We start from the raw sequence: 26,715 nt of genomic DNA on the forward strand, positions 1-26,715 counted from the left end.
AGGTTTTCAAGGCGGCTTAACGATTAGGAAGTGTTCGATGTGGAGCGTTTTGTTTTAAGGTTGCAAGAGAAAAGGGTTTGAAGTGATATGGATGATCAAGTAATTTGGACTAAGGCAAAAGACGAAAGATTTTCTGTTAAGTCTCTTTACAAGGAGTTGGAACCAGAAAGATTAGGGGATTTTCCTACAATAGTTTTTTGGAATTCTTTAGTGTCTCCGAGGGTGAGTTTTTTTGCTTGGGAGGCCACATGGAAAAATGCCTTAACCTTGGATCGTATTCAGACAAGAGGGTTCTTTTTGGCTAACAGATGTTACTTGTGTCTGGCAGAGGAAGAGTCTACTGATCATATTCTCTTGCATTGTGGGCTGGCCAGAAGTTTATGGAGCTTACTTTTTTCCCTCTTTGGGGTTTCGTGGCTGCTTCACTCTTCAGTTAGAGAGACGTTATTGGGATGGTTTGGCCCTTGTGTGGGAAAAGAAATGAAGAAAGTGTGGTTTTCAACTCCTTTGTGCCTTTTTTGGATTGTTTGGGAGGAAAGAAACAGTAGGGCGTTTGAAAACGATGAGCATTCCATTCATGGGTGTAAATCATTTTTCCTTTGTAATCTGTGGGCCTAGACTATGGGGTTATTTGGCTCTTGTCCTCTTTCCATTGTAGATTTTGTAGATTGGTTAGGTCCTGGTTAAGGGTTTTTTTCTCTCTCCTTTGTATACTACCTTTGTATACTACCTGTATTCTATGGGGTGCTTCTTTGTTGTGCCTTTTTTCTTTTAATATATTTCTCTTTATTCATAAAAAAAATAAAAAAATAAAAAAAATAAAAAAAAAACCCACAAGGACCCAAAAAGATATGGGTACCTAAATCAACTTGAATTTTATTTTGTAGGTTTCAAACAAGGATAAGTGGTTCTTGGATAGTGGATGCTCAAGACACATGATCGGGGATGAATCCAAGTTTGCTTTCCTTACAAAGAAAAATGGAGGATATGTCACATTTGGAGACAATGCAAAAGAAAGAATCATTAGCCAATGCACATTGGTAATGACACATCCTCTCTTATTGAAAGTGTTTTATTAGTAGATGGTTTAAAACATAACCTTCTAAACATTAGTCAACTTTATGACAAAGGTTTTAAAGTGATTTTTGAAGCATCTCATTGCATCATCAAGGATATTCAAAATGATAAAACCATCTTCATGGGCCATAAATGTGATAATGTTTACGCTATAAATATTTCAAAATATGACGGTCATGATAAATTTTTTTCAAGCATGCATGATCAAAGTTGGTTGTGGCATAGAAGGTTGGGACATGCTAACATGAGCCTCATTTCCCAACTCAACAAAGATGAACTTGTTAGAGGCCTTCCCAAAATAAATTTTCAAAAAGACAAAGTTTGTGAAGCTTGTTAAGTGGGAAAGCAAATCAAAAACTCTTTCAAAAACAAAAATTTCCTTTCAACAACTAGGTCTCTTGAATTGTTGCATATGGATTTATTTGGTCTCTCTAGGACACCAAGCCTTGGAGGAAAATCTTATGCATATGTTATTGTGGATGACTTCTCTAGATACACTTGGGTCTTGTTTTTAAGTCAAAAGAATGAAATCTTTTATGAGTTTTCAAAGTTTTGCAATAAGATTCAAAATGAAAAATGTTTTACGATTACTTGTATAAGAAGTGATCATGGGAGAGAATTTGAAAATATTGATTATGAAGACTATTGCAATGAACATGGTATTAACCACAATTTTTCGGCTCCTAATACTCTTCAACAAAATGGGATAGTTGAAAGGAAAAAAATAAAACTCTTCAAGAAATGGCTAGAACCATGCTAAATGAAAACAATTTACCAAATTATTTTTAGGTTGAATCAGTCAGTACTTCTTGTTATGTTTTAAATAGAATGTTATTGAGGCACATTCTTAAGAAAACTCCCTATGAGCTTTGGAAAAACAAGAAACCCAACATTAGCTATTTCAAAGTCTTTGGGTGCAAATGTTTTATATTAAACACCAAAGACAATCTTGGAAATTTGATGCAAAATCAGATGTTGGAATTTTCCTTGGTTACTCAACTTCAAGTAAAGCCTTTAGAGTTTTCAACAAAAGAACTATGGTTGTAGAGGAGTCCATCCATGTTATTTTTTATGAATCTAACAATTCTCTCCAAGAAATAGAGAGTTTTGATGATGATGATTTAGGTTTTGAGACATCCATGGGAAAATTGCAGATTAAAGATAGAAGGCAACAAAAAGAAATTGGAGAGGATCCCAAGAAAGAGGAATCACCATTGGCACTACCCCCTCCTCAACAAGTGCAAGGTGAATCAAGCCAAGACTTTCCTAAAGATTGGAAGTTTGTCATCAACCACCCACAAGATCAAATTATAGGTAATCCATCTGGTGGGGTAAGAACTAGATCATCTCTTAGAAATATTTGCAATAATTTTGCTTGTATCTCTTAAATTAAGTCTAAAAATATAAATGATGCTTTAGTTGATGAAAATTGGGTGATTGCTATGCAAGAAGAGTTAAATCAATTTGAAAAAAGTGAAGTATGAGAATTAGTGCCAAGACCTTCAAATCAAAGTGTTATTGGAACTAGATGGGTATTTAGAAATAAAATGGATGAAAATGACATAATTGTTATAAATAAAACAAGATTAGTAGCCCAAGGTTTTAATCAAGAAGAAGTGATAGATTATGAAGAAACCTTTGCCCCCATAGCTAGGTTGGAAGCCATTAGGATGCTACTTGCCTTTGCATGTTTTAAAGACTTTATTTTATATCAAATGGATGTGAAAAGTGTTTTCTTAAATAGCTTTATAAAGGAAGAAGTATATTTTGAACAATCACCCGGTTTTCAAAGCTTTAACTTTCATAACCATGTTTTTAAACTTAAAAAGGTACTTTATGGTTTGAAATATGCACCTAGAGCATGGTATGAAAGATTGAGTAAATTTATTTTGAAAAAGGTTTTAAAATGGGAAAAATCGACACAACTCTTTTCATAAAGACCAAAGAAAATGACATGCTCTTAGTTCAAATATATGTTGATGATATTATTTTTGAAGCTACTAATGTCTCTTTGTGAAGAATTTTCTAAATGCATACATAGTGAGTTTGAAATGAGCATGATGGGAGAACTCAACTTCTTCCTTGGACTTCAAATCAAGCAACCAAAGGAAGGAACCTTCATCAATCAAGCAATAACATGGAAGAAGCCAAAACAATGAAAACTCCAATAAACTCAACTATCAAACTTGATAAGGATGAAAAAGGTAAATCCATTGACTCAACTATGTATAGAGGCATGATAGGTTCTTTGCTATATTTGACCGCTAGTAGACCCGATATCATGTATAGTGTATGCTTGTGTGCTAGATTTCAATCTTGTCATAAAGAATCTCACTTAAGTGTCATAAAAAAAATTCTTAGATATTTGAAAGGGACAATGAACATAGGCTTATGATATCCTAAGAGTGATAACTTTGAATTAATTGGATTCTCAGATACTAATTTTGCCGGTTGTAAGGTTGAAAGAAAAAGCACTAGTGGCACTTGTCATTTCCTATGACACTCACTTTCATGGCATAGTAAGAAGCAAAATTTGATAGCTTTTTCAATGGCGAAAGCCGAATACATAGCAGCCGGTTTATGTTGTGCACAAATTCTTTGGATGAAACAAACACTTAGTGATTTTAATTTGTCTTTTGAACATGTTCCTATTAAATGTAATAACTTTAGTGCCATAAATATTTTAAACAATCTCATGCAGCACTCTAAGACTAAGCATATAGAGATTAGACATCATTTTCTTAGAGACCATGCACAAAAGGGTGACATTACACTTGAGTTTGTAAGCACAAAAGATCAACTTGCCGATATATTTACAAAACCTCTAAGTAAATAACAATTTGTTGATATTAGAAGACAACTAGGGGTGATTTCTTTATGATATAATGATTGTTTAATGAATTCTTGTTGAATATACCCTCTGATTGCATGAATTTCATGCCATATGCATCATATAGACATACACTTAGTTAAATGGTCAATTTTTGACCAAAAATAAAATTTCCCTTGGCATTGGGCATAAAAAATTGGGGATTTCAACTAAAAAGGGTAGGGGGGAGGGATCACGAGACGAGAAAATGCATAAAAGGAGAAAAGTCAAACCACGTTGACTGTTGACCAAGCGGTTGACCAGATTAGGACCGGTCAACCAATTCGTCGGGTTGTCGTTTTAAATACCCATCCCACGCCTCATTTTCTCTCCTGTTTCCTCTGGTTCTTCAAGTGTTTTGCCGATTCAGCTACCCAGAAGAGATTTTTGATGCCATTGCAGCAATTTGAGGGGTTCAGATTGATTTTTGGGACCTAGGGATTCAGTTTTGGGACGATTTTCCCTCATTCAACGCACATCATAGCCGATTTCAACTTTTTTCCCGCACACCTAGGGTTCCGGGTGTGTGCTTCTCTCTCCATCAACTTCGTCTTTTTCATCTTTTTCTTTTTTGATGGCTCTTAGGAAAGAGACGGGTTCCTCTAGGGCATAGGGCAAGTGCCCTGCTGAGCTGTCTCAGTCTGCTCAAACGGAGTGTAGACCCTCAATTTTGTCCCTTTAATACATGTCTTTAAGTTCGTTTTCAGTGCTCCACAGTAGTTCCTTTGTGGCCCAGTACTACTCACCATCTACCTTTTTCTGAGTCACATTGGAGACTTTGGTTGAGGGATTATTTGATCCCTTATTGTGACCCTTGGCAGCCCTAACTTAGACTTAGGCTTTTCTTGTTTTTTTTAGGATAGCTTTTAGATACACTTAGCCTATTAGGCACCCATATAGGGCCGTTTAAACACTTCATCGGGCTTAACTTTTATATATATAACTCTTATTATTATTATTATTATTATTATTATTATTGCTTGCATTCGATAATTATATTTATTTTGTTTATTCATTTTCATTTTTTTACTCTTTATTTGTTTATTATTATCATTATCATTATTATTATTATTATTATTATTACTATTTTTTTTATTCACTTATCTAATAGGAAATTGCTTGAATTGTTTAGACTTCAAAATGTGCATACAACCCCCTTATTGAATGATGGAATTGTACAACCTGATATCTCATTTTCTCTTTCATTTTCTTTTAATCATATTTCATTTTATTACCAATTTCATGACTTTCATTAGTTTCTTCTCTTTTCCTTTAATTTTTAATTTTATCTTATTTTGTTTTGCATGAGAAGCACCCTCTTAGGGAATTCGAGGGGGAGACACGGGCTGCCGCTTGGAGATGTGAGGGTTACGTAGCATAGTGGGATTAAATTAGAAGAGTTCCACGCACAATCCGGAAAAGATATATGCAGTGCACATGATTGGAGGATAGACACGCGGGCTGCCATGTTGATAAGGATTGACACATAGCCGGAGTGATTTAAGAGGATACTTACCAAACTGGACAAGTGGCGGTAGAATCTCCAAGGGAGTCACCATGTACACACTTTCCAGAGAGAGAGAGAGGGATTAAAAAAAGAGGAAACAAGATATTCCGGAGGATGGTGAGGCTGCCAGATGAGAAAGGAATGGGGCAGTAGAGAGGAGAGGGGATTATTTTCTAGAAGGTGAGAGGGTACAGTGGCACCATTCTGGACATGAGGGGAACCGTTGGAAAGCAAGCATAGGTACAGCCGCACCCTTGAGGAGAAGCAACTTCTGGAGGTGCAAGGTGCAGCTGCACCCTCAGGGGAATTTCAGGAACAGCCGCATCATTGAAGGACAAGAAAAGAATTAGCCGTGCACATCCAGATTTGCTCCAAGCACAGCAGCTGGTCATTTGCTTGCTCTTCATCGCATCAACCGCACACATCCGAGCTGTTTTGATAGCGCAACAGCCGGTTAGTATCAAGCATAGAAGCCGGAGTTCATTTGCTAGCCCTTTCACGTCAACCATGCACCATTATGGGTTGTTTTGGAGCACGCACAGCCAGCTGATTTTGGCCAGTCGAATCATTCACGCGGCTGCCACTTTGGGAAGCCTACTACCCGTACACACATCCGATTGGGTGAGCTTCTCTCTTCTTATATTTTTTTAATCCATCAATACAATATGTTAAAAGTTCTTTATGGATTTACTCTTATGCTATTATAAGTCATTGCTAAGCTTGAGATCTATTTATCTGTATGCTAACTACTTATCAATTTATTAATAAGATTTATGTTTATGTTATAGGTTAGAGACATAGTTTTAAAATTTGTCTTAGATAGTTTTTCTTTAATTTAATTTTTGGTTTAAGTGAAATTTGTGTTCATTAAAATAGTTAATATTAAGTGTTAAATATTTGATTTTAGGATTGCCATAATTGGTGTTAAAAATATTTTTAAATTTAGATTTCATTTTAGTAATGTAAATTTATTTGAAAATTTTGATTCCATGAGTTCATATTTCGTTTTAGTCATACTTATTTATTCATATGTTATCTATTTATCCATTTGTTAATGAGATTGATTTTATAGTTTAGTTTTAAAATTTGTTTTGGATAGTTTTTTAATTTAATTTGTGGTCAAGGTAAAATGTTAGTTTGTTAAAATAATTGATCATGTGTGTTAAGAATTTAAGTTTAGATTGGTTTTAATTAGTGTTTAATCGTTTTTAAGCCTAGATTTCATTTTAATAATGTAAGTTTATTTCAAAATTAGATTCCCTGAATTCATATTTTGTTTTAGTTTTCTTTCGTTTAAATTGATTCATTTGAATTATTTTAGGAGTTTGTATAATTTTAGGTCATTAATAAAATCAATTCTATTTTTGAAAATTCATGTCTTTAGTTTACTTTGATTTAGTTTCACACATCTATTCGATTTAGGTATTTTATATAATATTAGTTCATTAATAAAGTTAATTCTATGTTTGAAAATTATTGTTTGCTTTGATTTAATTTGGCTCATTTTAGTTAATCTAGATGTGTTTGTGTGTTTAATTGATCTCATGCTAATTCTTGATTGTTATTCTTAATAGATGTGTTTCTTGAATATTCGTCATTAATTCTTGGTGGGTATCTCGTTAGCTTATTTGATCTAAGTTTGAATAGTTTAATTGCTTTGGTAGTCTCTAGTAAAATTTACTTTTCGGAGGCCATCGAAAAATAGTGAAGATTGGCCTCCATTCTCACCACTTCAATTTTCTTGGTTGTAAAAAAATCTACTTTGTGATTTTGTTCTCTTTTGTTTGGCTTGGTATTTAATTCATACGTTTTATTGTTTTCAAATTAATTTCTTTTATTTTTAAAACATAACACTATTCTAAAAAAAATCCCTTTAAAAATCCATTTCAAAAATTTATTTAGAGTTCTTAGAATCAAAATCTCATTCCCTTTAGGAATCCATTTCAAAAATTCATTTAGAGTTCTTAGAATCGAAATCTCATTTTCTCAAATAATGTGCAACCATATTTTGATTGGTTCGCATCTTTCTTAAATTTCAAATAAAATTACAGTTTTGAGTAAGACATGAATCCAAGCTTGTGGTCCCAAACAAATGGGATAATTCCAAGCTAGATTTGTGTATATCAATTGGGGAATTGGTGAAACCCCTACATAAGAAAATCTTTTCAAAATTTATTTTTGCTACCACTCTACTATTTATTATAATCATATTCACATTTTTCTTTTTAGGAATTGTATACAAAATATATATATGATAATTAATTATTCCGTATTCTGATAATTTTTGCTAATTAATTATATAAGCATGCTAGGATTTATTATTTATTATTTATTATCTAACCCTCCATGTCCTGAGGAAGCGCATTAGGAGTTATATATGCTATCCAGGTACGTTCCCTAATACCCACTTTCTAAACCCTATGAATATGATTGTCGTTGCATACTATGTCCATGCTTGCTATCCTGTTTGATTGCCTTGATATATATTTGATGATTGTTTGATTATCTTTGATAAAATGCATGTTGCGTGATGTATCTCAATACTAACTTTCATGTTTTATGATAGCGCTTTGAGAAGTCGTCCAGGTATGCACCCTAACTCTCTTTTATGGAAATTTGATCCTATTTGGCATGTTATTTTTTTAAATCACCTTAGTCTATCTAGGTATCCCCAATTAATCAATTATTTGCCACATTACCCTTAACTTAGTTAGTAGAGACCTTTAGAGGGCTTAGAGGGGTGCTACATTTTAAAGGTACCTTCCCAATAGGTAACCTGATCCCCGAACTTAGACTCGGGTTTTTCAAAGACACGCTTTTCCAAAAATTATGGAGTCATTTTTTTAGGGTTTTATTTCTTGTTTTTATTTTCCCTTTAAAATAAAAATAAAATAAGTGGCGACTCCAACTTTTTTCCAAAAATTAATTTTTCACAAATAAAAAGCGAGTCTCGCTGATCGAGTGGGGGCGCACGTGAAAAATGCGGGTCCACACGGAGGCTCGCCAAAAGGCGAGATTTGACACAACCTCTTTAGCACCGTGGAGGATTATCAGAGGTACAAGAAGAAGTTCCCTCAAAGGAAGGTGGTTACAACATTTCAGGTTTGAGGGTCTTTTCGAACGGATGGGGGGTGGTTGCCCGTAGTGACTATTTCGAAGCTAATTTTTCTAACATTAGTGAGGGCATTCTATTCGCGAGTGACATATGGACTTGGTGGACCGATTATTTCCACCGTTAGAGGTGTTGAGATCCAGTTGGACCCGGAGAGCATCTGTCGTATTTTCGATATTGCTCCAGTTGGACTCAGGGTATATGAGTCCAATGGTTGGCCTACTGTGCCAGGTTTCGAGCCTAGAGAGGCTATTTAGAGAATGTGCGACCTTGCAGATGCCTAGGGGATAGGCAAACCATCGGCACATAGCTTGAATGTGAGTAGCCGAGTCCTTCACTACATGATCTGCTCCATCCTAATGCCACGAGGCGAACAACGAGATGAGGTCTCCTACCTTGAGGCATTCCTCATAGACTCGATTCTGACAGAGAGACGGATTCACGTGGGGTATAGAATGATGATGCACATGATATCATGTTGCGAGAGCACGACCCGCGTACTCCCTTATGGTCGCTTCCTCACCAGAGTATTCAAGGATGTCGGGGTTCATTTGAGCAGAGAGACAGACTTCGAGGCCCCTAGTATTTATGATACTTATGATGAACAGCCCTTGGGAAGGATGAAGTTTGAGAAGGCCGCCGATGGCTCTTGGATTAGGAAAGTTGAGCGACCACCAACATAGGCCCGGGGACAAGGATAGGTGCATCCCGGAGTAGAGGAAAAGGTCGAGATTCACGAGATGGAGGGTGGGTTAGACCCTTAGAGAGATTTTGAGTAGAGAGAACCAGAGTTTGACATCCCTCCACTCTAGTTCGAGGGTGTTCAGTTTGAGGCCACATTTTCAGAGTCAATGATGTCTGAGCCGACATACACAGTGGGACCATATTCTCAACCATCATTCACTAAGCCTCCTCACACCGAGACATCACCTCATCAAGCACCTCACACTCCTAATCATGAGTCTTGGATGAATTTATCAGCTCAGATCAGCTCGCTTGGCACTTGCATGGAGGAGCTTGCAGTAGTCAGTGATACTCGATTCTACTCCATGGAGGATCGTATGGATCAGTATCAGACTGGCTTCACTTCTTAGTTTAAGTATCTATAGTAGAGATTTGAGTGTATGGAGGATCGCATGGATCAATAGGAGGCTGCATTTGATCATCTCCAAGAAAGGATTGAGTGCATTGAGAGTCGCTAAGAGAGTCAACATAAGGAGATGATGGCTTACCTCCGCTCCGTGTCTCCACTTCTACCTCCACGGCCTTGACTTCATCAAGACCCCCTTTGTTTATTTTTTATGTTGCCAAATGGGAAGAGATATTTAGGATCTAGGAGACCTACATGCATATTATTGTCATATCTGTTTCATATGTTTATGCTTCGTGTATATTTGACTTTACTATATATATATATGATATGTTATTTTCATTATTTACATTGTTTCCTATTGAAAATTTGCATGTCCTAATTATCTTGGTAAATTTTAAATTGATTGCATGATTGGTTTGAGATGAAGATTTCTTTATCTCTTAGATAACCAAGGTTTGTCATCATAAAAAAGGAAGAGATTGTTAGCCCAAGGGTTCTCCTAATCAGGTTTTGATGATAACAAATCATGGTTAAGTGACTAATTGGTTTGAATGGTAAATAATCTCAGGTATAAATTTGAAAATTCATCCAAGGACCAAATGGATACAAGATCGAGACTTTTGATCATAGGAAACGAATGTAAGATGAATGCATGGGTGCACTTAGGTTTTTCATACCTTTTCATGCATATTTGAAAACTCAATTTATTCTTTAAAATTTCGATTTCATTAAAACTTGAGTTTTATCAAATGTACTGATTACTACTCAAAAAGTACTATTTCATAGCTTGTAATTAACTCTTTTAAACACTTTTGAGTAGTAGTTATCACCTTTTAACCCAATTAACATACTAAGGACCCTTGCAATCAATTCTAATCAAATTGTGTTAAGTTTTGGTGTTTTGATAGCTTTTTGATCACCAAAGCAATCAGAGATAGAGGAGAGTTCTTTGGAATCCAGAAGCTTTGAAGTCCTTTGCCATAAGCAAATCCGGAATGCAAGGAGTAAAAGATGTCTGGACAGGGCGTCCGGACAAGATGGCGGCGGAAGTCAAATGATCCAAACAACATATCCGGATAGGATATGCTATCGTCCGGGTGTGATGTTCACAAGTGCCGTGTGTTTCTCCTTGAGGGAGTCCGAATAGGGGAGCGCGCCAAATGTCCTCTTTGGGAATCCGAATGGAGTTGATCCGGATAGTCTTGCGCGCTCCGTGTCATCCGGGAGAGGGGTCCCTACACCTTGCACACGCAGACGGTCCCCCTTGCAACATAGCTCCTTCCACTTAGGGGAATTCGGATGGAGTTGATCCGGATAGCCTGGCGGCGCGGGATATCTCACAGCCAGATGGGAAAGGAGGACATTCTGTCCGCCGATATTTCACATCCGGATATCTCACAGCCGGATGGGAAAGGAGGACGTTCCGTCCGCCAACATTTCACATCCGGATATCTCACAACCGGATAAGAAAAGAGGACGTTTCAACTTCTCCGGTCAGACATATTTGGATCCTCTGATAGCGTTCACCCGGAGAGCATCCGCGGCCGACATTTCAGATTACCCAGATTTTGCACAGTGTCGCGGTGTTCTCCTGAAGCTTCCCGATATTTGCCACCGACTAAGTTAGATTTTTTCTCTCAAGATATTTTGTGTAAATTTCTATTTTCTCCTTGTAATTAGTCAAAGATATTATTGGGATATTTCTTAGAAAATATCTTCTTTATATATATCTTTGAACCAATGTAAAGAAAATATTATTATATCATATATAGAATCGACGAACAGAGCACTTGCTCTATTCTTCCTTCATATTTTTGTTTTCTCGTTAGTTTTCTTTCTAGCCAATCAAACTCTGAGGATTTTTCCTCAAAAGATGAAAGGCTAGGCTCTTTGTCTCTTGGAGTGAAGAAAGTCGGGTAAGTTTCCACATGCATAAATTGGAAGTTTTGTTGTTTTAGTTTTTAATGAAGAGAAAGTGTGACCCGTTAATGGCTTTTATCTTTTTAGTTAACTTAAAACTCCTTTTAATCACCTGGGCCAACACTTGATAAGGCAAGTGGTCTCCGTCCATTGAGATACACTAGTTTATTTCTTGCGAGTCTTTAGGAGATGGTCTGAAGGTAGGATTTTCTAGAATAGCCAACACTTGGTAAGCTTTTGGACTCCAAGGAGACATCCATTAGTTATCTCTTGCGAGCTTTTGACGGGAAATCCAAGGTTAAAGATCACCTTGAATGGAAAATGCTAGGTGAGAGGCACGAGTCATTGCAAGTTGCATCAGTGAGAGGGATTTAGTGTTTGAACCCATTAAAGGGAAGCATCTGTACCACACCGGTTAGAGAATTAACTATATGTTAATTCTCTAATGCGAGGAAAAGAAACAAGTGACTGGAACTCTCCTTTTTGTATGAAGAACCTGAGCCTAGTGATCTAAACTCCAAGAAACACTTTTCTTTGTAAGTAAAATCAGTTACTATTTTTGGTTGGTTTAATACCAAACCCTTTTCACTCAAACATCTTTATGTTTTCTTTTAAAGCTGACCTTGAAATGAAAAGGCACCAATTCAGCTCTTGAATTAATATCAATTGTGAAATGAAAACCCATCCCAATGAACGACCCTAGAGACACTATGCTATGCTAGCTAAGGCTATCCTAGTACATGGTGTAATAGGTTATAAATTTTGTTGATTACTCCCTGAGGACCACAATCAAGGGACACCAGCTGGACACGAATCAAATGGCACCACTGTTAGGGACCATTTAGAGGACGTGAATCAGCTGAGACACCAATTGGGAACGAATCAGGTACCTTAGGCAAAACGTTTCAAAATTGGCATATTAATTTACCTAAAGACCTTGTCTAAGTGTTAGAAAAGAAAGGAATTGAAAAAGATAGGTTTTTGGGGCCAAAAGGCTGAACCGATGAGGCTCTAGCCAACCGGCTCAACCGGTTAGGAAACCGATCGACTGATTGCCCTTGTTCGGTCAAGGTCCGGTCGATGAGTGTCAAAAACACTTTCTCTCTTCTAGTAGCTTCTTCTTCCTGGTTGAGGTTTCCTCCTTCCTGATCGACCTTCGGTCGAGGTTCGGTCAAGGCAAAGGTAACCTGCCAAAACATTAAATGCTCCAACGGCTAGTGAACCTGTTGACCCCAGCTCGACCGATCAAGGTTGCCTTTTGTTTTTCTTGACTCCAAGTGTAAAGGATTGGAAGCTTGGTTGAAGCTTCAAGCTAGTAGAACCCTCACTCGGTTAGGGGATTGAGGAAAGTGGACATAGGCAAGGAAGTGTCAAACCACTATAAAATCCGAGTTTAAATTCTCTAACTCTTTATTTATTTTTATTATATTGTGCTTAAATTTGTTGTGTTGAAAAAGTTTTTAAAAAACTCAATTCACTCTTATCTTGGGTGTTTTTCTCATTTAAGCATAGCCTTTATTTTCTCAACTACATTATTCAAATTCTTTTCAATCAAAGTTTCTCCACTAGGTAATTCCAAACGATTAATTTAATTGTTATTTAAAAAATTGATCAATGACAGAAATTTAATGTAATATAGTTGTAGACCCCCCATTTTGGGTTTTTTTTTTTTGCAGCTATTTGTTTTGCCAGATGGAAGGTTTTTAGAGGGCCACATGTCGCCTCAAGAATAGTCATCAAATAATGGCATCTTGCCTGTTATGAGAGGTGGTGGTTTTTCCGAAGAATGAATCAGTCAGTGACACGTATGTGGGAATATCATGAGACCGTTTTGAGGAAGTTTTGGTGAGAGAGAGAGAAAGAGAGAGCTGAGGCTGTTAGGGGGAGCGGGGGATAGCTGAGAGAAAAAGGAAACTAGAAGGGAATGAGAGAAGGGGAAAACTTTTGCAGAGGAGTTGAGGATGAGAGGAGGTTTTTCTTTTTATGGGATTTAGGGGTTTCGAGTGAGAGTTGAGAAAATGTGTGAAATAGAAAGAGTGAACCAGATGAATTTTAGTTTCAGTGAGAGGCACTCTAGAGAGAGTTATAGAGTATAAAAGGGCGTTTGGAGCAACAAAGACAAGAAGCAAAAGGGAGCGGTAAGGGAGGAGAAACAAAGAATCAACTCACCATTCTTTTTCTCGTCTAGGTATGATCACAGCTTATTTTACATTTCCCGTTTTAGATTGTTCTTCCTTGTTTCCTGCTGGTTTTGGGTTCATCTTGGTGCTTGAATGTGAACATTTGATATTATGCATATTTGTGAAATCTAAGACTGATTTTTATGCATTCTTGTTGATTCTAGTCTGGCTCATTTGGCTCCGTTTGTGAATAACTTGTGCACTTCTCTATCCATGAACAACTTGGATATGGATCCATCACTAAATTTGATTTTCAAAGATCATGCTCTTGCTTCTATTTTTTATTCCACCTGTATCCAGCCCATTGATCTTTATGAAATGGAGTTAGGTTCAATCGTATTATTTTTGTTTGTGCATGCTCTATTTTTTTTTCTTCCTCCTCTATTTCTGGTATTTTTAGAGTGTTGGGTATTATCTTTGGGTTAACCATTTGGATTGGGATGCTTCTAAGAGAGCTCTGTATCAGAGTCTTTGGGAGACATTGTTTTATTGTCTATTTGGTGAGCCGAAGGTTATCAAGCCAAGAAAAGCATGAAGGAGGCCTGCTTCTAGCAAGATATGATGTTGATTCTCTTGACGATGATGACGGGAATAACACAATTCAATGAAGAAAGTCATTCCGATGTCATTTCCATTGTGATTAGATATTGAAAGAAGACTTTGTCCATATTGGTGGTTGAAAGCTTCATTTTCAAGTATTTGAGTTCTTTGTAGAGAAAAAACTCCATGACATGCTAAATCGCTAAGGTGTCTAATAAATGGTCCGTGCTTATATGATATCCATGCACCTAGTTCCAGCTTCTCATGACTAATACTAGTTGAAAGATCTGATTCGCCACTATTTGCTCTCTAGTTGAGTCTTAGGAAAGGTTGGAGAAGTATGAATACTGTTGAAGTGGTTGAAAATATGGTTGATGCTACAGATGGAGAATGTGAAAGAGATGGCCATTTCTTCCTCCTTGTCTACCAAAGCTAAGATTGATTCATTACTTCACGGGATTTATTCCATCACTAATGGATTTGAAGCTGATATCTCCAAAGGTGGACCAACCTATGAGCACGCACATGCTTGCTTTCACTCTTAGTGTGAAGTAGATGATTTGCTACTGAAATAAGACAGACAATATGACGCCAAATGTGCTCTACAATAAGGCCTCAAAGGCGACAATATGATAGAAAGGCCTACCAACCTTGACTAGTACGAAGACCCGATTCTTCTTGAGGCCCCAAACATGATCAATAAGCCCTATAGGTCCTTAAACAAGCCACTGCATCTTCCTCTACATGATGTGTATGAGATTGGTGGGATTGGAACTGTCCCAATGGGATGTGTAGAAACTGGTGCTCTAAAGTCTAGCATGGTGGTGGCTTTTGGACCCTCTGAACTGATAGTTGAATTTAGGCTTGATGAGACACGCCAATCAGTCGCTCTTAGAGTCTACGTTTGGTGACAAATTAGGCTCCAACGTGAAAAATGTTGTTGTGAATGATCTAAAATGTGGTTTTGTTGCATCTAGCGCCAAATATTGATCCTACAAAGGAAACTGTCGACTTCACCACCTGGGTCATCATCATGGACTACCCTGGTCAGATCAAAAGTGGTTATGTTCCCGTTCTTGGCTGCAACTCCATCTACCATTCACATCCCCAATCCACCATACCCAAGATTATATCCATATTTTCATCTTCCATACCCATTAAACCCACTTCTCTCACTACCTTATCCACTAATTTTACCACCAAACCCGATTCTCTCAATACCTCTCTCACTCAAGTTTTCATTCATTTTCCTATAAGTTTCTTTTCTCATTCTTTCGCATATGCATGCATGACCACTTAAGATACCTCATTTTCCAAACCCATTTCTTTCAATTCCTCTTTCATACCTTTCTATTCATCCCCTATGCGCAAACAACTTTTGCATTGCACAACCCTCCTTGATGGCCCTCACGCAACCATCCACCTATATCTGACTCTCTACCCGATCTCTTTGTCACATTTCTCATTCCCCTATCTGCATGACACACACAACATTATCTAGCATGGGCATAAATTAATGGAGGACGTAAGGAAGCCTATTATGAAAATTGGTAAAATGAAGAGAACTTGGAAAAGTTGCAGCAAGTTGAGATGTTTACCCAATTTAGCTTCAAGTGGATGACGACTTCAATCAGAACATGAATTCAAAGGCCTTGTCAACTCCCGATTTCAGTGGACTGAGTTCAAAGGTTAGTTGCATTCAACAAGTATTTGTGGTTCCATCTCCATCCCCAACCTCAAAATTGAAGGTCATTTTTTTTCACGATGGCTGGTCAGAGGAATAGTTTTGGAAAACGAGCCCATTCCCAATCTGATTATGGTGATAATGTAGTAAATAAAAGGAGAAATCGTGGTGATGATAGAGACCCATTTACCATTGAATTAGAGGATACTATATATCGATATTTATGCCCTAGAAAAAAAATTGGAAGTATAATTGGGAGGAGAAGGGAGATTGTCAAGCAACCGATGGTAGATACTAAACCTAAGATTAGCATTGGTGAGACAGTGTCAGGATGTGAGGAGCATGTGGTCACTATCTACAGCTTCAGTATTGAGTCCAATGCCTTTGACGATTCAGATACTTTTGTTTCTCCAACTCAAAATGTTCTCTTTAGGGTGCATGACAAAGTTGTTTTAGAGAGGTGCATGGCAAGGATTCTAAATAAGCAAGCCAAGTTATCGTTCGATTTCTTGTGCTATCTGATCAGATAGGATGTGTTATTGGGAAAGGTGGACAGATAATTCAGAGTATACACAGTAAAAGTGGTGCACAAATTCACATTCTAAAGGATGATCACTTACCTTCTTGTGCATTGAGTTCCGATGAGCTTGTTCAGATTTCTGGAGAACTCTCCCTTGTTATGAAGGATCTTTATCAAATTGCATCTCGTCTTCATGACAATCCATTCTGATCCCAACACTTGCTTGTTTCTACTATGCCTACTAGATACTCATCTGGTGGTTCACTCATGGGTCCAACTTCTGGTGCTCCAATCATGGGTCTAGCTCCATTGGTTGGTACTTATGGAGGGTACAGAGGTGACAGTGGAGATTGGTCACGCTCCTTTTACTCAACTCCATGAGATGAGGCATCTTCAAAGGATATTTTCTCTTCGTTTGGTTTTTCCTATTGGAAACATTGGTGTTGTGATTGGGAAGAGTGGTGTCTTCATAAATCATATCAGGCGAGAGTCTGGGGAAGTTATAAAAGTCGATAGTACTTCAGCTACTGAAGCAAATGTGATTTTGTGCCCAGCTAGTGTACCTTGATTTTTGGTCCTCAAACAAGAGTAATCAACAAAATTTATAACCTATATCACCATGTACTAGGATAGCTTCAGCTAGCATAGCGTAGTGGCTCTAGGATCGTTCACTGGGAAGGGTTTTCAACTTATTAGTGATATTAATTCAAAGTTGAAGTGATGTTTTTTCATTTCAAGGTTAGCTTCAAAAGAAAACATAAACTTTAGTTTTAAAAAGGATTGGTTTTAAGCTAACTAAAAATAAAGTAACAGAAATTACTTATAAAGAAAAGTGTTTCTTGGAGTTACAGATCACTAGGCTCAGGTTCCTAATACAAAATGAGAGTTTCAGTCACTTGTTTCTTTTCTTCGCATTGGGGATTTAACATATAGTTATTTCCCGAACCGGTGTGGTACAGATGCTTCTCTTTTATGGATTCCAACACTAAATCCCTCTCACTGATTCATCTTACAATGGCACGTGCCTCTCTCACCTAGCATTTGCCATTCAAGGTGATCCTTAACCTTGGATTTCCCTTCTCAAGCTCGCAAGAGATAACTAATGGATGTCTCCTTAGAGTCCAAAAGCTTACCAAGTGTTGGCTATTCTTGAAAATCCTACCTTCAAATCACCTCTCAAAGGCTCACAAGAGATAAACTAGTGCATCTCAATGGACAAAGATCACTTGCCTCACCAAGTGTTGGCCCAGGTGATTTAAAGGCGTTTTAAGTTAACTAAAAACATAGAAACCATTAACGGGTCACACTTTCTCTTCATTAAAAGCTAAAACAACAAAACTTATAATTTTTGCACTCGACACCTTATCCAGCTTCCTTAACTCCAAGAGACAAAAATCCTAGCCACTCATTCTCTGAGGAAACATCCTCAAAGCTTGTTTGGCTAGTAAGAAAAATACAATCAAAGTGAGTAGGTAAGGCAGAGCAAAGCTCTGTATATTACTTCCTTCAAAACTATACTAAAAGTTGTCTCTGAGAACAAACTCCCGAGATGATAGTGTAAAGAAAATTACAAACTATATATATGAGGTTATTCACCCCTTTGTTCTTACTTATTAACTAAGGAATCCTATGATTGGTGGACTACAAGAAAAGAATGGGGATTTAAACAACAAATATATGAAGAAAAAAATCTAAAAGAGTTGGTCGCAAATATCTGGAAGCACTCAGGTGGATTTTGCAAGCATGCAAGATGGGCTGCTAAATTTCGCAAGCTGAAGGTCTCTATTTCGCAGTCAAAGGCTGATTTCACAGTGAGCACCTTGTGATTTCGCAGCCAAAGGCTGATTTCGCAACAGTTAATTGGCCTTCAACTTGGTGTAATTGGCTTCCAATGGCTATAACTTCTTTATTTCAACTCCGATTCATGCACTGTTTAAAGCATTGGATTTTTGACTTCCCGAGCTTCGAAACGACATATAGTATGCATGAAATGGACTCCAGGAAGTGCTCTAAATGTGTCCAACAGTTGTTGTCCTCTTGAATTCTTCATGTTAGACTTCTCTCTTTGTTTTCCCTCCTTGCATTCATGATTTGCTTTTGGAAATGGATTATAAAGCTTCAAAGCTTGGGTTCTTCATGTAAATGAGCTTCCAATTGCTTTGCCATGGATTCTATAGAACTCTCCTCAATCTTGGATTGCTTTGGTGATCAAAAAGCTATCAAAAACACCAAAACTTAACACAATTTGATTAGAAATGATTGCAAAGGTACTTAATATGCTAATTGAGTTAAAAGGTAATAACTACTACTCAAAAGTGTTTAAAAGAGTTAATTACAAACTACAAAATAACAGTTTTTAAGTAGTAATCAAGATGATTGCTTAGTAACTATTTTAGCAAAAGAAAGACTTCACATGTTCAAAGTAAACTTACTAAAGGAAAGTTCCCTTGATTCTATAGTGGAAGGGCTTGTTGGTGTTTTTCATGCAGCCTTCTCTTTCTTTCATGCAATCACCAACCTCACAGTGTGGTACCAATTGCACCCCGGGCCCACGTGTATGATTCTAGTTTGCATGGCCACTCTCCTAAGCCCATTTTCAAAGCCCACATGCTTCTGTCATTTACCTTCAAAACTGATTTTTGAAAATCCAGTTTCCAAATAATTTAACTCACAACTTTTCATTCTTCTTTAGAGTTTAGGTTCACCAAAAATCTCATTTTTCAACAAAATTTGTTGTCATATTCTTTTCGGAAAACATCATTTCATATTTTCCTTGATTTTTTTAAAATGTTTTAAAATAAGCATAAATTTAATTATGTAATTCCAAATTATGGAATTTATGGAATTGATTCATGCAAAAATAAATTGGGCTTTGGTGGTGGCCCAACATTATTGATGTTTTCTCAAAAAAAAAAATATTTGAGTAAAGTGCAATATTTGTTAGTGATGGTTTCTTACTATGTTTAGTGACATGTGTGACATAATTTGTGTTCATTATTGTGCACTAACCCCATTTCATGATAGCGTATTAATGTTTGCTACTAAGGTACACTCGTACTCTCACTTTGACTATCCTTTATGCATGTTTTGGCTTCCAGTGTGTGATCATTTTGGTATCCATTGATTTCCTTGTCAATTGTCATACTTGCTTCATTTTATGTAGTAGAGACCCATTTTTAGGGGCTTAGAGGGGTGCTACGGTCTTTTATCATACCTTCCCAATAAGTAACTTGACCACTGAGCTCATATTTGTTTTTTCATAAACCATTTTTTCCAAATAAGGAGTCACACTTAGGGTTTTCTTTCTTATTTTGTTTTCCCTTTAAAAATAAAACAAAAATAAGTGGCGGCTCTAAGTCATTTTCTAAAAAATAAATCTTTTTCAAATAAAAAACAAGTTCACCATCGAGTAGAAGCGTATGCGCAGAAATGTGGGGTCCATAAAATGGCGACTCTGTTGGGAATCACTAGAAGGTCAAGCTTAAACTTAGGATGAGGCAAATGTGGCATTTGATTAGTTGGTTGATGGATACCTTCCCTTTGTGTTTCTCTTTGCTTGAGTCATCATAGCACATTGAGGATTCTGATGTGGCGATTTTTCTATGTTTGATTGCTATATCCATTTGGGACATTAACATGTTGATTATATTGATTGATTATTTTGCCTGTCTTAGCATAGTGACTCTGATCTTGCCGTGATTGTTTTGTTCACCTCACATGTGTAGACTCACCATTGTATATTTTTTAACTTGATGTGTTGATTCTCTAGCTTGTATATTATCTTGATCATCTTTGAGCATGTTGTTTTTGTCACTATTCATCTTGATTGTCATAGCTTGTTTGTGGACATGGGTGATATATCTGCGCTTCGCTTAACTGTGTGGGTCGCACATCTATCCTCTTACCTCCAACCCTCTGGTTTCGATCATTTCCATCTTTTCTGTTCTTATATTTGCAAGTGTGAGGTCTTATGTGTGCTTGTTTCTCTGACCAAGCTAGAGTTTAGGAGTAGGGTCTAGCGAAGGGCTATATCAATGTTTGGGAGCATTCTAGAGAAGGTCATTGATGTTGATTAGAGTCCGATCTTTGAAGACTTGTATAGCCCAAAGCTAGGTTTCATGGATAGTTGTGTGACTAGTGTGTTTCCTTTTTTGCTTTAGCTTCATAGGATTTTCGAATGCACCCACACTACTCACTGCACACTCTAGTTGACTATTAAGTGTTGAGAGTTACGAGAGCTTTCACCATAGGAAACCCCCTAGGATGTCGAGGTAGTGCATATGTGGAGGTGATGACCACCTTGCATGGAAACGCTCCGTCTCTTTAGAGGCATGCAAAGGGTTGTGTACCATCGAATGGTATGATTGCTTCTACTATAGATTTTTTACAGTCCACCCATCTCCTTTTAAAGCCACCTTGACCTTGTAGGTTGAGCCTTAGATCCTTTGACTAAAATTCCTCCCTGCACGTGGGTACATCTGAGGGCCTTCAAAGCCTCTTTTGGTTACAGTTTGGGTTCAATACTCTCTCATTTGATCTCTAGTTGAGAGTGCATAGAGATTAGTACAAGTTTGAGTTATAGTCGGACAGTCCTTCCATACTTTGATGTCTTGCTCATTTCAGTTCAAATTAGCGTTTCTTTCGTGTTTTCCCCATGCCATTCCCTTATTTCATTTTTCATGCTTTGTAGGATTGGATCTTTGTTCTCAGTTTGGATTTACCATCTTATTTTAGAGTAGAGGGAAGATTAGTTAGTTTTTCCGATAGATCAGACATGTATCAGCAGGTTGTCACAGTTGACCAGTTCACAGTCGCCATAGCTTCTATTCAAGAGGCCTTAGCCAGTCTCAAGTAGGAGATAGGCAGTCAACAGAGTAGACAACCCGTTGTTCAAGATTAGACACCTTATGATTCATTGCCACCTGCACCACCACCACATGACCGCACAATGCCATAGGCCACACCCTATCTATTACATAGTCATTTTGAGGTTGCCCCACTTATAATAGTACAGACCACAGTCCTTAAAGATACTCACACACGCATGGACTGTATTGAGCAGCGTATTAGACAATTGAGGGTATTTGATAGTCCAACTACTTGGGATGATCTTGAGGATATACTAGTAGCCAATTTATCGGCCAAGTTTAGAATACTCGACATTGAGAAGTACACGGGCGTTGGTTGTCCTCACATTCACCTTCGAATTTACAGTATAGTGATGAGGGCCCATGGGTTAGATGAGTCACAAATGATCACCCTATTCCCATTATCTCTAAATGGAGTGGCACAACGTTGGTTCACATCTTTAGAGTCTTCACGATGCAGGACATAGGACGACTTAGCCTAGGAGTTTTTGCGATAGTTTTCATTTAATATTGTTGTAAATGTGTCGAGGAGATAGCTTGAGGCTTTGAGACAAAGATCAAATGAGTCAATTTCTTCCTTTATCTCCTACTGGCGTGGGAAGATAGCAGAGATTGTTGATAGACCATCAGAAAGAGATCAGATACAGATGGTTTTGAGGAGTTTACAACCCAGGATTGTTAGACATGTGTTCGAAGTACCTTTTACAAACTTTGGTTATTTGGTTTTAGCTTTGTATGATGTTGAGGATGGTATTTCGAGATGATTATGGACAAATTCTTCCCCTATTGATGCTAAGGGGAATAAACCATCCAAATGATAGAGATCAGCTGATGTGGGCACTATCATTTCTACTAGTCAGAGGCCTCACAGGTGACATAAGCCAGTTCTATAGCCTATTGGGACTCACCCTTCTTGTCCACCTCAACAGTATAGGCCATGAGCACCTCCTCAACCATATGATCAAGCTTACTTGCCTTCCACACTAGCACTGCCTTATTATGTTGCACAGGGCATAGAGAGACCTCTCGCTTCATATGATAACCCCAGTACGGTCATGCTACGCAACACAGATTGCAACGAAACCTCCAACTTTCTATCATAGACCTAGAGTTCCACAGACTTCTACTCATTTTGCTTTGAGGACGCAAAGACAGTTCTCGCAGTTGGGTATTCCATTGAGTCAAGCTCTTTGGAAGGTCACAAAGACTGGATTATTGATAGCTCTTGCTCCTAAGCCATTCCCTCAACCTATCCTACCACAGTTCAGGATGGATTTACGTTGTGCATACCATCAGGAACCAGGGCACGAGACTGACCATTGTACTGCTTTGAGACATGCCATCCAGGACTTGATTGATCAGGGTTTGGTTCAATTGGGTCAGTTGAGTGTAACCACTAACCCATTACCGGCCCATACTACACACGCATTTCCCCCTTCGGTCGATGGCATACATTTCAATAACTTTGTTGAGCTTGATGATCATATCCACATGCTAAGTTGGGATAAGTCAGAATCGGAGCCTATAGTAGCGGATGGGATTTATGAGGTAGGTGGAGTGACCTTGGGCCCATAGATGCCCACAAATGCCTACACCATTCAGATTGGTTCTCAATGTGACACTAGTACAATCGGCCACAATCGAGCCATTGACTTTCCCATGTTACAGTGTTCAGATTCTGTTTGTTTTGATTCCAGATATTGATGAGGTTCATACTCCATATGTTGATGATGTTCATACTCTAGATATACAGTATGTTATTCGCGGAGGTAGGGTAGTACGACAGCAGCCCCCCACAACTGCTAGACCCTTGGAGGGTGCAACCTCTCATGAGGAGGTCAGGAAAGAGGATGATGAGATTCCGAGACAGTTGTAGAGCACTCAAGCTCGTATATCTATTTGGAGCTTACTGACATCTTCTAACACTCGTAGCGATGCATTGATTCGAGCCTTGAGTCGTATCAGGGTCAAGACTACCACTACTCTCGAGGGGTTGATTCACATGATGACGGTTAAGCCACTTGCATTGTGTTTTGTAATGATCATTTGCCACCTGAGGGTTCGGACCATACACATCCTTTGTACATATCAGTTGGTTGTTCAGGCCGCCGAGTCTCATCTATCCTTTTGGACAATGGATTAGCCTTGAACGTTTGCCCCTTAGCTATTGCCATTGACCTCGGCTATGCGCCCTTAGACTTTGGTCCCTCTACTCAAATAGTCAGAGCATATGATAGCACTAAGAGGGAGGTCATGGGCATTTTGGAAATCGAGTTATTGATATGTCTGGCCATATTTCCTACTCTGTTCTAGGTTTTGAGGATTCCTACATCTTTTAACCTGCTATTGTGCCGACCTTGGATTCATAAAGCCAAAGCCATTCCTTCTTCCCTTCATCAGAAGGTGAAGTTCATCCATGATGGGCAGGTCGTCACAATGCAGTCTATTAGAAATATGTTTGCTTCTTCCGAGCCAGTGCTTCAGATCAGTCACAATGAGAATGACCTATTTTTTACTGGGTTCACGTTTGATGAGGTGTAGATTCTTGAGATTAAGGACTTTTGCAGAGACTTCGTGGCTATGTCATTTGATCAACACAGTAGTACAATGGTACTTGACATGATGAGGAGCATGTTTTTTCTGCCTGGTATGGGATTAAGGTGACGTTAATATGGGCCTAGTGAGTTTATAGCTATCCCTAATCATGATGTACCATTTGGACTTGGGTTCATTCTTACTGAGGCCGATTATTGATACATGGAGCGATTGCGCAAGGAAATGGTGAGAGCTCAATTGACTAATACATCATTTGACTATCTGGTACGCCCATATAGCATGAGCTTGGCAAACTACTTTGTGAGGGCACCGTAGCTACAGACGCATTCAAATGGGATTATTGATGGATTGAGTATTGTTCAGGAGGCTGAGCTTCAGCGTCTTATCCATCAGCTACAATTGAGTGATGGAGCTCCTGGCACTTCCGTGTCTACATTGACCGCCCCATTATCTCCAAATTGTATGAATCTCATGACACTCTATTTCCCGGATGAAGTCGATGAGCATGGGATATTTGTTGAGATTTGAGACATAGTAGGTGGAACTGTTCCACACGATGAGTACATTGATGAGATGCTCGCGATGAGTATGAGTCAGATTGATGGGATAGTTCAACCTGAGCTTGCTTCACCATTTGATCTCTTTGGGGTGTCTGTCATCGAGGTTGTTGAGGAGATCCAGATTGCTCCTGCCCTGGAGTTTTCAGAGGATGCTATAGTTGTAGAGGATTTGTTTAAGGGCCCTGTTGGCCTAGTTGAGGGAGCGTCCGACCTTGTGGACCCACCTCTTTCATTTTATGTTTTATCGAGATTTGTCTCATGTTCTGACGATGTTCATGATTATTCATTTATGGATTTGAGCATTTTTTAGTATCTATCTGTCTCTTGTGATATCACTTTATCTGCATCATCTTCACCCACATCACAGATATTTGATATAGATTATGAGATTGCACAACATGATTCAGATGATGACTCATCTTCTACTTCTGATTCGGGCCCCATTGATAAGAGAGTTTCACTTGATACAGGAGACACATAGATTGTTGATTTCGGTATATCAGATTAGCTTAGGGAGTTGAGGATTGGATTGGATTTATCTACAGATGAGAGAGATAACCTTGTCCAGTTACTTAGATCATATTTGGACGTTTTCACATGGTCTTATGAGGACATGCCAGACCTTGATCCATCTATAATTTAGCATCGCTTACCACTTCTACCACATGCCAAACTAGTTAAGCAGAAGTTGAGAGGATTGCACCCTCGCTAGAGTTTGCAGGTGAATGAAGAGATTTAGAAGCAGCTCAGTATGGGATTTTTATCAATGGTCGAGTATTCCGAGTGGTTGGCCAATATTGTCCATGTTCCTAAAAAGGACGAAAAGGTGAGAGTATGTGTTGATTTCCGAGATCTCAACAAGGTCAGTCTTAAGGATGATTTTCTTTTCCCACACATTGATATGCTAGTTGACAATACGAGAAGTCATTCGATGTTGTCCTTTATGGATGGATTTTTCAGGTATAGTCAGATTCTAATGGCTCTAGAGGAAATGGAGAAGATGTCCTTCATTACCAAGTGGGGTACTTAATATTATAGAGTCATGCCATTCGGGTTGAAGAATGCAGGAGTTACTTATCAGAAAACAACGACTACCCTCTTCCATGACATGATGCATCAGGATGTCGAGGTTTATATAGACGACATGATAATTAAATCCCTAGATATAGCATATCACCTAGCAGCTTTAGAGAGATTCTTTGAGAGGATTAGGCAATTCAGATTGAGACTAAATCCCAAGAAGTGCACTTTTGAAGTGACTTCTGGGAAGCTACTAGGATACATGGTCAGTGAGAGAGGCATAGAGACGGATCCAGAGAGACATCCTTGACATGTCTGCACCGAGAATTGAGAAAAAGATCAGAGACTTCTTGGGTAGATTTCAGTATATCAGTAGATTCATTGCCAGATTAACAGACATCTATGAGCCCATTTTCCTACTCTTGAGGAAGAGTCAACCTATTATTTTGGATGATCAGTGTCAGCGCGCATTCAAGATGATCAAAGAGTACTTGTTGTCACCTCCAGTCTTGGTGTCTCCTACACTAGGTCGTCCCTTACTCCTATACCTGTCAGTTTCAAACATAGTTTTGAGGTGCATATTGGCTCAGCTCGATGATTCGGGAAATGAGCGAGCTATTTATTTTTTGAGTAAGAGGATGTTAGATTATAAGACAAGATATGTCATGAATGAGCGCTTCTATTTGGCATTGGTTTGGTTTACTTAGAGATTGAGACATTACATGACCAAGTATTCAGTACACTTGATATCCTGTCTAGATCCCCTGAGATATTTGTTTAACAGGTCTGCTTTGATTGGTCAACTCATGAGATGGTTAATACTCCTGACTCGGTTCGATATTCATTATGTTACTCAGAAGTCTATTAGAGTAAGCATTATTGTAAATCATTTGGCCTTATTACCAGTTTCTGATGGTAGGGTTATTGATGATGATTTCCCAGATGAGGATACTGCTACTGTGACTAGTTTATCAGGTTGGCGCATGTACTTTGATGGTGCGGCCAACCATTCTGGATACGGGATAGGTGTTTGTTGATATCCCCTAATGGCGACCACATTCCTAGATTTGTTCGTTTGGCATTCTCTAATCGACACCCTGCCACAAACAATATTGTTAAGTATGAGGCTTGCATCTTGGGATTAGACACAACTCTTGAGCTCGGGATTAGATAGATGGAGTTATTTGATGACTCCAATCTCGTATTGAG

At 38.2% G+C, this 26,715-nt stretch overlaps 1 pseudogene; it reads left to right on the top strand.

Moving 5' to 3' along the window:
• The first annotated feature begins 16,062 nt into the window (after positions 1-16,062).
• LOC117922362 lies at positions 16,063-17,070 on the top strand (annotated as a pseudogene).
• Positions 17,071-26,715: the final 9,645 nt, after the last annotated feature.

This window comes from Vitis riparia, chromosome 9 (genome assembly GCF_004353265.1).
Source record: "Vitis riparia cultivar Riparia Gloire de Montpellier isolate 1030 chromosome 9, EGFV_Vit.rip_1.0, whole genome shotgun sequence".
Classification (NCBI taxonomy): Eukaryota; Viridiplantae; Streptophyta; class Magnoliopsida; order Vitales; family Vitaceae; genus Vitis; species Vitis riparia.